The sequence below is a fragment of the Lampetra fluviatilis genome, chromosome 13 (assembly GCF_964198595.1).
Source record: "Lampetra fluviatilis chromosome 13, kcLamFluv1.1, whole genome shotgun sequence".
In the NCBI taxonomy this organism is placed as follows: Eukaryota; Metazoa; Chordata; class Hyperoartia; order Petromyzontiformes; family Petromyzontidae; genus Lampetra; species Lampetra fluviatilis.
In genome coordinates this window covers 8,242,552-8,255,256 of record NC_136287.1, presented here as the reverse complement: position 1 = coordinate 8,255,256, position 12,705 = coordinate 8,242,552, and positions in this window count along the sequence as shown.

Sequence of the window (12,705 nt, the reverse complement as noted above, 5' to 3'; positions counted from 1 at the left end):
CACTTAAGCCTACAGTGGCAGTGGGGATGTTAACACAGGGTGATGCAAACGTAGGGGTTTAATCATGTTTCAGTTGGGTCTTGGCAATGAATATATTTATATATCAAAAAGGTACAAAATACTCTAATGTATTTTAATTTTCGTTACGTGAAAACTGACTGAGAAGACCGTGCAGATGAGGTTTCAATCAAGGGAAACGGTCGTCACCCTATGCCCTATCGCTTGTGGTGCGACTCGGCTGCATGCAGTGTCATGCCCTGCTGATTTTTTTAAGGCATTCGTATGTGCGTCTGCAATATTCAGCGTACTACGATGTGGTTACCGCTGTTGTTACGTGTGTGGTAAGTGAAAACACAAAGGCTACTGAAAAAGAGTGTTACCTGCAACATAAATGATGTCTATACCACATCCCCTATTTCTTTGCAGTCGACAAGGGAATATAATATCGGGGTTATGATATCATGACTGCAACTCAATGATAAACCAAGTGCAGCAGACGTAGCCTATCGTCCACTAGGTGCAGTGTGTAGTCCATTGGTCATATCCACTGACGCAGTGGTGTTGTGTTCGCATGCTATTCCCAATTCAGTTGATGCATCACCAACATCAGTCCATTCGCCATGGGGTTTCGGGGTGCACCAGTGATGCTTCGGAAATCCACTCTCCACCTCTTGCTCGAAACCCTACCCATCCTTCCCTTATTTTGCCATTTTGTACCGTAGTCGGTGAGCATTGTCAAGCGCCTTGGCGAAAGGCGCATTATAAATCCAAAATAGAAGAGAATAGAATCCAGCGACTCACCAGCCGATGTATCGTTCTCGTCCCTTCCACTGGACCCTGCAAGGTAGTCTTGTGAAGTCCCTCTCATCTTCGAGTGACCATGGAAAAACCTTCACAGCTCATGCCCCTTCTTTGTCGTTGCCAGTGATGGTGCGTGTACTCTGATTCATTTGGTCACCTCTGCACATATTGACTCGTTTGTACGATGGGCGGTATATATAATTCAAAGCAGTCTTCGAAAGCCCTGCATCTGAACAACCTGGATTTTCGTCTTGGTTGCCAATTTTTACAGCCATATAATGCTGGCGATATTGCTATTGTTTGTAGTACTGTACATGTAATTTGGACCCGATAGTAGTACCTTTGTTTACCCATATCCATCTAAGTTTTGCTAAGATTCCTGCTGCAATGGCCATTCTAGTTTTAACCTCATTCTCTGATCTACCATCATCAGTTTTCTGTGTGCCCTTAAATATTTAAAGCTCACTTTTCCAGTGTTTTTCCTGCTGACATATATGTTCCAATGTGCTGTGTCATCACTCATCTAGTAATCACCCATCTTCCTCTCTAGCCAATCATTTTCATTATACATGATGTTGCCACTGTATAGTCTACATGGTAGTTATGTCAGTTTATCTGCTGACCCTGCAATCCAATAAAAAATATGCCCATCTAAGATTGCAGATCATTACTTCTCCGAATGATACACAATAATAAAATGAGTCAAGGGTATCCTGGCATGAACTATTCTAAATCCATGCTAAATAGCGCTGGCGGTAAGGGAAACCAATCCTAATAATAATCACAATTTCTAGAACACCGTACCATAGGCACCCATTAAAAGGGCACTGAACAAAACACAAACGCATTAAACGTCAGTCATGAATCTATTGCAGTGAGATATAGATGAAGTGTCACTTGTGGCTATTGAAAGGTGATATTTGAGTGGGCTTTTTGAATGACTCGGCAGCTTGGACACGCAGTGGCAAGGATTCTTCCAGGCCTGGGGGGGTGGCCGGCAATGGCAAAGGGGTGGTCGCCAAACATCGTTTTCTTCTTTGGAACGCACAGCCCACCTTGCGCATCAGATCTCAGGCGATGCCTGCACTCATTGGCGGCGACTTGACACTAGGGGGGGGGGGCTCACCGTCCTGGCGCAGTTGTAGGTCAAGTTTGAAGTCGACACGCTAGCGGACCTGCAATCAATGTGCAGGGTGTTCCAGATGTCTTTGAGTGGGCTTTTTGAATGTAAATTAATTAAATTAAATCGACCACTATTTTTCCCCCCTTTGCAGATTCATTTCTGTTTTAAATATAACCTACTGTGAAAACATATATAGAACGTTTTAGAGGATTAAATGGGGGTCACGAAAAATCCGAAACACCCAGTAGTTTGTCGTGCAGGAGACGTGTCACGTGACCAGCTTCTGACTGCCGCAGGTCAACTTGGCAGCGGCATTGATGATTGCTACACACCAACTGTTGCATGGAACCACTCGCTAAGAGTGTTGTCTACCAGAAAGTGCACTTTGTGTGCATTATTTTAGCAATTCCACAGTTTCTATTATAATTTGGATACTCTGGGTTTTGTTTCTCACACACTATTTGTGATTTTGAAAATGTGCTCTCTTGTACTTCTTCCACCACTGAAAGATGTCTGTTTCTTCTGGTAAAAATTGGTTCTCTCTGTGAATTGAGCCTTTAAAGGACACATACTTTACTCGGTTGGCTGATGAGACTAATTATACAATAATTTTTACATTGTTTGAGGTTCAGTTAATTTTGTTTTAAGTATCGGTATCATTACACATCTTGTCCATTAGGTTGGCTATTTGCCAGGCTGCCAGATGGTAGTGCAGATGTTGTGGAGGTTGTCAATTTTTATCCATCTTGCTTTTACAAGTTCAGCTTAAATGTTATGTTTTACAGCTGCCTTTCCAGCTGCCATGTTCCTCACTGGCTCTTTGATTTCTTCCTTTCTTTCTCTTTTATGTTACGTGTCAGTTTATCAAATATAGTTTTGTCTGTGTTAATGGTAAAGGTATAAAGTGTTTTAGTACTCTACCCATATTTCTATGACCGTTTTACTTGATATCTATAGGTTTTAATTTTGTCTACCTTTGCTGATATTCTTGTTTTGTGTTCTTTGGGTAGTTTCCTGACAGATAAATTTGAGTTTATTCTCTCGATACCATTCTTATTTTGCTTCCCCTAGCGTGAGTTCTCACGGCATTTGATGATACTTTTTAGCATTTTCTTCTGCATTGTGGTGTCACTGATTTCAACTATCCACGTTGGTTGCATGCGTCCATCCTGTCGGTCACCCATCATTGTTTCACCTCATTTTCCACGCCGCTCCACTGAAATGTTGCCTGGAATCATGCTAGCAGAAGTAGTGGTGGAAACTTTCCTCCAAACAGGCACGTCGTGTTTTGTTTGGGGATGCCTTCGATGTTTGATTTTGATGGTCATCATGAGTAACTCATGAATGATCTCTGTGGACGTTGGCGCCTAAGAAATATCAAGCCTTGTTCTTTTTAGAAGACTGGAAATATATTCTTGGTTCTTTCGGTAAAGTCACGTAGAAGGGAAACAATAAAATAATTCAAATATTACTTGCAACAAATCTTATCTGAAATATTATTTTATTATTTCCCTTCTACGTGACTTTACCAAAAGAACCAAGAATATGAATCTCTGTAGTCACGAAAGCTTTAAATCCAAATTTAAGACTGGAAATGTTTGTACCTTAGTCCGCAGTCAGTGTGTTTGCAATATTCACTGCCAAGCAGATGCTTGTGAATATTTTCATTGGTGTGCGGGGGCAAAGGTTGCTGACTATGCCATCGTTGCTTAGTTTAGCAAATTCATTGAGCTTTAGACAAAACTGAATTATGTTGCCCTTCGCATAATTCCCCGTCGTGTTTTTCCAAGTATCTGTATGCATTTGTTCCTCCTCTGGAATATTTATCTTTGCTTTATCACGATATCCTTTTGTGTTTTAGCAACCATGGTATCAAATACTCTTCCACTTTGTTAACTGCGTGATCATTAGCAGGTATAGATCATGAGTATACTTTTACAATGGCGATGATTATACTTGCACAATGGCTTTGCATGTGGACGAGCGGAGATAATTCTACACGCGACAAGGAACTTGCATCAAACTTGGCAAAATTGTAACCATGATACCAGCACACAATGGCCTACTCATTTCGAATAACACCGGGGATGTTTAACGTCCACCGTCGAGAAGACAGAGCACGTTTTAGGGTTAATGCGCCCACAGTAATAACCAGAGGACCCTGCCGTAATCGAACCACAATCCCTGCAACAAGTGCCGAGCTTGATACCGCTGGTCCAAGTACTTTTTCCGTAATTAGTTCAGTTTTAAGCCATTACATATATGTTATCCCAAGTATATCGCCATCAGAAGCACTCCATCTCCTAGTTGAAATAATCGAATGCTCCCGTGTTGTAGAGTCTTCTCACATTCCATGTTCCTGTCGGAAGATCTTGTGAACACAGTTTTGGATTGCTTTCCTGCCCAGGAGCATACTGCACTCGATGCTTCTACCCTAGTAGGAGCCAGTGAAAGGTACGGCTTTGTTGATGCAGGAAACAAAAAAAACGGTGGCCCTTACCCAGGCGGGCTGATGGGAGGAACTCAATTTAATCAATTTGCATGTCATGCTTAATTAACACAAAATCGCACCCGGCGTGATGTCTTAGATATGTTTAGATATATCAGGTGTTCAGATAATCTCATTGGTGTGGGGGAGGGGAAATGCCACGTGGGCAAGTCCAATTGTAACCAGGGCACAATCTAATTCACCAAGAGCGGTCATATTTCTGCATCTGAAGACCTTAGAGTTGGGAGATGGAAAGGCAGCCACCAGGGAGTCCGTGGATTTCTTTTCAGTTCGGGGGCGACTGCCCTTTGCTGCCTCGTGATGGCTGGTGTCTAACAGTGTCACGAGATTAGGAGCTCAACGAGGAACACGTCAAGCTTGTGCAAGGTGTGTTATCGGGTAAATTAAAAGATGGATGTAAATAGTGCAGAATAAAATGTGCACAAATATTTCTAATGAAATATCAACTGCCAGAAATAACACTCCCCTCCCCACCTCCTCCTCCCTCACCTCCCCCTTCAGTTCTACAAGACAGCAGGTATGCATTTTAACGCAGAAAATGTTAATTGTTGAGCGTTATCTCAAATCTATAATACACAGAGATTCAAAGACATTGCGGTTTCAAGGGAGTGAGGCTTCTCCCCTGTTACCTCCTGGAGGCCCAACCCCGATCCTATAGTTTGCGGTCGACTTTCAATGAAATAGTTCTTGTTCCATTACCGACACTGCCGGTGCTCCGCTATCCATGATGTTTGCTAAATAACCCACGCAGTCCGTCGGTGGTGTGCAGTCTACACTGGAGGAACGGGACAGCCAGCACCGGCTCTTTGCGCTGTAAGGAACGTGGGCAAACAGTGTCGCCATCCGTTCGTTCATCGGTATTGCGTGAACACCGGACTGAGGCATCGCTGCGGAGTTTGAAGGCTTTCAAATCAAGCGTACGGTGACGAACGACGCCATGTACGTTAATTAACCAGACCAAGATGACGAAATATGTTGAGTCACGCATTCTTTGGTTTTACGTGAATCAAGTGTAGAATTTTTTTTCGATGAGAAAAATCTGTACTCGAGTTAATTAAATTTGAACTCATGTCGCTGTGTACATCCTTCCTGTTCTCAATTGACATTGACTAAACGACAATGTGCGTACACCTAAAAAAACTCACACAACCAAATCGCTGAGAGTTTTGATGGAATGTATAGACTTTAGACTTCGCCCTCGCCTGTCATTTGAAGTTAAAATGTAACTTTGAAATGCACAACAACAAAAAAACAGCCATAGCCCCGGTGGCAATTCAAAATCGCATTTGATTTATCTTAAATAGTACGCTAACAAAAGTTAATGGGAACATCTTTTAGGAATTAAATATTTTGTTTACATATAAGGGGCCGTCCAGAAATGACGTCTCGTGATTTTAGACGATTTTAGACCCCCCCTCATCACAAAATGTCAGACCCCCCTCAAATATAACGTCACAAAGCTCTGCCCCCCCCCCCCAAAATATAAAAATGCTTCAAACCGCTGTAAACTATTGTTATTGTAGTGCGTATTTAATGTGCCGCTGCACTTTGATGTTGTAGGAGAAAACATGTATTAAAAAGTCTATTTAATTAATAGAACGTATTGTCTATTATTATTTAAGGTTGCGCATTTTGATGTGACGTCACATTTCTCAACCCCCCCTTCGCCACACGTCGTCACAAATCTCTGACCCCCACCCACCCCCCCCTAGGTTCGTACACCACAAGGCAGTGCTACACAATGTAATGCACAGTACAGTGCTTCACACTGGTTAGCAGTGACCTGTAATATAAACTACCTTTATTTCAATGCAAATATTTTCACCGATTGGTCCCATCTGTACAACTTCCCCGCACCTCCGATTACCACGGTAGGCTACGTACGCTGCGAAAGAAGTTCAACGTAAATTTCGATTTAAAGCTTTCGTGACTGCAGGGATTCATCTTCTTGGTTCTTTCGGTAAAATCACGTAGAATGGAAATAATAAAATAATAAAAATAAAACATAATATTATTTGAGAATAATTTTATTGTTTTATTTTTATGATTTTATTATTTCCATATTATTTGGGAAAATTGTTATTTTTATTATTTTATTATTTCCATTCTACGTGACTTTACCGAAAGAACCAAGAAGAAGTTCAACGTATATACATACATTCCCAAATTAGCATCCCTACATATATATAAAACATGATGCTCTTGCTTTGCATGCTTGTTTTTTCTTCATTACTGTATTCAGTCATCCCGGTGGTCCCGTATTCAAGTGGGATGTTAAGTATAAAGGCTTTGCTGCTTTACAAGTCACAGATTAGTGTGCAGGTCCACATGCTGTAGTCAATTTCAATTATATTAAAGCAGCATGCCTTACGATGGCCTGCTGTGGTTTTTACTGGAGGAATAACACAGCATACCGTTCGGCGGAGCGCTAGCTCGATAAGACAAGTTCATCACAAAGAGCATTGCCTTGGAAAATTGCGTGACCTGGCGCAGACTCGCAGACACATGGAGAGAGTGTGCCACAGAGATGTGCCCCCTCTGCTTAACACCACATTACACCCACGCCGCATTTAGACGTGACCTCCGACTCACATTTATGGAAGTCACTCACGGGAGGTATTGATCAGGTAAAAACGGAACGCTCTGAAACTCATGTTGAACACAGTGGTGCTTTTTGTTTATAGATTGCTACTGAATGTGTAGGAATAAACAATTCACATGCTGGTAAGGGGTAATATTTGTATGACCCTTCATGTTGCAACTGGGTCACTTCAGAAAGAAAAATAATAATTACGTGCCCTACTTTTATAGTCTGGTAAATTTTGGGGCAAAGAGTTGATTTGTAACCTGTTGATTATATGAAATTAGCCTTGGTAAGCATTTTCTAATTATTACTTCTATGAATCAAAAACACCCACATATTTAAAGAATATCTTAATTGTTAATGAACCTCGCCTCTTATGTAATTCTCCATCCTTTGTAAGTAATAATAAAAGATTAATAAATCAAAATACTCGTTATCTTTATATCGTGGCAAGGCATAACATTCCTCAGACTTACTGAACCACTGCATGTCAATTCCAGTCGTTAAAACCCAAGTTATTTCATTTCCCATGTACAGATACTGCTACGGAGATTTGACAAACAAAATCCCCAAACCACTCACATTTCTTAATTTAATCATGATCGTAGATTATCACAATGCGTAGCTTTCAGATAATAGGCATAAATCCCTTTTGCAGTTGGTAAAGCATTTGCCTTGTTGAAAAAGCATCCGAGTGCATATATAAATGGACCAGTTAATCTGTCACTAAGTGCCACTCCTGTGCCCCATTATTTGCATGTAACAGGGCAATATGACCCAGGCCTGGTACAATTAGTCGTCTGAACAAGCCCATACCAATAATCAGAACTATAGATGCAACCGTGCATTCCTGCAAGCAGGGACATCGTGTAGCATCTGGATTGTGTTAATACACGGAGAGTGATGGATATGTATAAATCACAGTCCAAAGAAAAACGTTTGACAATAAACATCATTCTGTAGGGTGGGATAGATCCTTAATCAAACACCAAAGTTGAAAATTGAAGGATGAAGCATTTTCATTTATTAAGTGCTTCAATGCAAATGCATCTCAAAGTGATTTACAAAAATGTATAGACATGCTCGTGATTACAGTGTGAACAGAGTAATGGTAGAGAAAAGAGAGACAAAGTAAAACGACATCAAAGGTCGGGAAATGCGTGGGACAAAGGATACGCAACTTGAACATAACCAGTTAGTGGAGTTCGAGCCCCCGAAGCTCCATGAAAAGTCAAGTGCACACATCTCCGTTAGTCAAATCATGTTAGCGAGAATGCAACATCGCAAAACTAATTCCAAGACCATACACATTAAACTGTAAACTGTTTCAAAGCGGTACCATTAAAAGCAAGTACACTTAATGTTGTTCATATGGATCAATTTTCGTACAAAATGTTCAATATGTTCAGCCACATTGAATTAGAGTGTTCACTGTTATTTTTAAAAAGCACACTATGTCTTTCACAATCTGTCAGCTTGGTCTTTATATTACACAAAATGGAGAAGAAAATACGCAACTTGCCATAAATTACATTTCACATATTTTATAGTAAAAAACGAAATGTTAAACCTAAACATGTAGCTACAAAACCGTTAAAGGTTTTCACAGGCTGAGGCTCTCAAGTCCGCTGCCATCACGTAAATAATGACGCAGCTTTGCTAAGCAATTTTGCAATAAATCAATAAAACTTCATTCCACCTGGGAAACAAAAATATGTAAAGCCAGCTACTATGAGTCAACTGAATTTCTGCAATTTAGCAAAATCCATGCAAGAAGAGCTGCCAAGTGGGAGCAGCTGCCGCTTTTAGAAGCAAGCGTGACTCTCAAGAGGTGCAGCTGCTTTTTTCAAGTGCAAAGTCAATGTTGATTGTACAAACGTCAGTAATTAATCCTGACAGGGTTCCCAGCACTACAATGGACAGCTTTACCTGCACCTCCTATTAGCACGGTTCGGTAGGTATGGTGCGAAATAAGTTTAACATACATACATTGTCTTATTACAATTACAAAAGGCGCTACAAGTATAATTCTGAATACTTTTAAATATCATTACTATTCTGGGTGTACCAAATACAGTATGAATAATTATCGATTAAAAGCTTTCGTGACGGCAGGGATTCATATTCTTGGTTCTTTCGGTAAAGTCACGTAGAAGGGAAATAATAAAATAATAAAATTATAATATAATAAAAATTATCACGTTCCGATTGCAACACAAGCAATCATCATCAGGTGTGAAAACTACAACAAGAAGATCTTAGCTGAAGTGGGAGAGATGCTGTGGTAAGGGGTTATATATATTTGAGAGGGGGGAGGAGCAAGGCAAGTGGGGAGGAGGAGAAGGGTAGCGTTGCGCGGAATGCTACTGGACAGGGGGAAAGTGGGCGGGGCTAGAAATGTGCAGAAAACCAATGCAGTGGCATTGCTTGTGTTGCAATCGAAACGTCGTGAGAATTTTTATTCTTTTATTATTTCCCTTCTACGTGACTTTACCAAAAGAACCAAGAATATATATAAATAGTTTCAACATGATACTGTAACATGTATAGTGACATGGAATGGGTCACTACGTAGCATAGCGCGGGTTGCTGGCAGAGAAAGGGATCTGCAGTTGCAGCAGCCCTGTCTTGTCAGCAGGTCACGTGATAAGTCAGAGAGAGGGATGTAGGGGAAAGGTGATAGAGGGGGCAGCGTGAGGTCAGCCCGGGAACCCAATAGTAGGTTCTAGAAGGGGGCGTGGCCAGGGCGGAGCGAGGCCACGCTGGGAGGATAAAAGGGGTCCCCGAGCAAAGGCTCGGGGCTGTTGCTTGGAGTGGGATCCCCTCGTCGTGCTGCTGGAGTCTTCGCACGCCGTCTTCACCTTCTCGACATCGTCAGTCAGGCAGTCTGCAAGCTGTCCTGACTGAGAGTTGTAGTTACCTATTGTGTAATAAATAGAGTGCCTCCTACTCCTAGTGTCTCTGAGTGCATCTCTACACATGTATTGTAAAGGGTAATAAACTAAAGTTGATTTTGCAGTTTTTATGTCGAAATAAACTCAATTTCAAAACAAGATGTTCAACAGTAGACTTTTACGCCATAACAACAATCACTCTTATCGGTAGACTTTTACCGCAAAAATAAATTGCGTATCTAGAATAAGGGTGAAGCCAAAAACTTACAGTAAACTACCCGAAGGCAGTTATGGAGTCAGATTGAGAACACGTGCTCTAGCAAAAGCCACAGTTATTTTAGAACAGGGATCGGCAACCTACAGCTCCGGAGCTGAATGTGGCTCTTTAACGACTGCTCCGTTACGTTATTTATTAAGGACCACCATCGCGTATTGATCACGTGCATTATGGCTCTGGGAATATTGAGTTTTTTTACCGAATTCGAAAATAATGCCTCTCGTTATTTTGGTTGCCTACCCATGCTCTAGACTTTCAGAAAAAAAGGGAAATGCAGATCCCAAGTTTACTAAAACATGTGACCAGATATTCATCTGAGTGTCGTTAAAGTCGTTGTAGGTAATAGGGTAGATTGACGATTTCAACATTTATAGTTGGAACACTTCCTGCCGGGTGCCTAAATTGCCTTTCACTTTATCAACTCAACAATTGCCAAATTTCAATCTTTGGACATCCTCCCCACTCCATCCTCCCCCACTGCACCCATTGCTCCACTGCCAAAGGTTAAAATTACACCCATCCACCTATGGGCCAATGTCTACAATGAACATACTATATGGGTAAGAAGATGTAATCCAGATTTAAATGCAATACCTCGAACATCAGTAACATGTACAATCGTTTACCATGCCAATTGTTATTGCTTCAACTCACTCGTAAGTCAAAGAACATATCTCTCAACCAACATTCAGCAGTTAGATGTGAAGTTTCACTTGAAACTGAGTCAAGCATACTCAAAGTAAAAAACAAAAATTCCGACTTCCTGGTTTCTGACCTGAGGAAGCTTGAAACAGTTTCAAGCAACTAAATCCAGGGAGTCAAGCGAACAATTTAACCTTATCCAACATTTTAAATGTGCCATGACATCACATGAACAACAATTCACATACAGCCTAGATACTAATTAATGAATAAATAAATAAACCTCTTTTATCTGCGCCAATTATTAGAACATGCATTATTCATTACAACTGCTTATTAATGTATTACCTGGAGTAGGAGTGCATTGTTAAATGAAGCTTAAACTGTTAGAAACGTCATGAGTAATCATTGACATGCAGAACTATTAATTGATTACCCTATGACCCACACATCCTCTTAACCTCAGCAGCTCTAGCGTCCAACAAAACTTACATTACTTCTGGCCCTAATCTTCCTATTATCCGCCGTCATCCACAATTGTCCCCGTGATTGTGGACAGATTCCAATTTTCGCGGGGGAAAAGGATGCGCGTGGTTAATTCATCCTATTATCTGCGGGTTATCACATACTGCACAATACAACACAAAGACACAGAGATAGAGAGAAAGGGAGACGAACATAGCGATACACACAGAGACGTGAAGACAAGAGGTATGGAAACACCCTTTTCTGTGAGTAGGGCTTGGGCAGAACACCTCACTATAATGGATGATGGACGATGGTCAAGAATAATAACGGAACCGCAGCCAAGGTATGGAACGCATCCGAGAGGACGGCCACCAGGGGAGATGGAATGATGAAATCAGTTCAGGTGATGTTGCTGGATAGATAGTTGCGTCACAGGTTCGTAGAAAGTGGCAGCAGCTCGGGAAGTCCATCATTAATTGATTACGGAATAAATCACACTGTCTTCTTGGTTCTTTCGGTAAAGTCACGTAGAAGGGAAATAATAAAATAATAAAAATAAAACATAATACAATAATAAAAATAAAACATAATAAAATAATAAAAATGAAACATAATAAAATAATACAAATAAAACATAATAAAATAATTTTCACGAAGTTTCGGCCACAACGCAAGCAGCCGTCCTCAGGTAAAGAACAGGTCTGTCGGAAATTGAAATCACACTGTGATTGCAATGCCGGCATCCCGAGTTCGATTACCGGTCACAGACAACATCAATGGTGATTACATCTGAACGGATTCTGAGTCTCCTCTACGTAGACTCGGCGTTAAATGGGTACTTGATGCGGTGAAACATCACCACTCGGGAGACAAAGGCGGGCGAGCGTGTTGGTCCACACCACCCTCCTCGTCTGCCTTGTCAGCCTTCAGAGGCGCTCGCAAACCTCACTAGTCCCAGCAGTATGCGTAGGCTGCACGGGAGATCCTTGTTTCGGAGTGTCTTTGCGTGTCCGTGTGTGAGTCACATGACGTCATGTCAGCGAGTCTTCGACACTCCATGGTGGCCTCAGTGTCCACCTAGCCTGGCACAAAGTGCCCTGGTGATGTCAACCATCAACTTCGTGGCGAACGACAGCTGCTGTTGCGCTCGCAGAGGTTAGCGCACTGCGCTACGACTCTGGCCACCCCAGTTCGATTCCTGCTCACGACCAATCACAGTGGTCAATCTGCGAACCTGTCTTGGACCTCCCCTAGGTTGACTCAGCCTAAAATGAGTACCTGGTGCGATGTGTAAACATTGCCCCTTGGGAGACGAAGGCGGTTGGGTGTGGTGCTGGCGAACCTTTAACCGTGTGTGCTTTTCCAGCCTTTACAGGCACTAACAGTGCTTGCTAAAGGCAGTCTGTT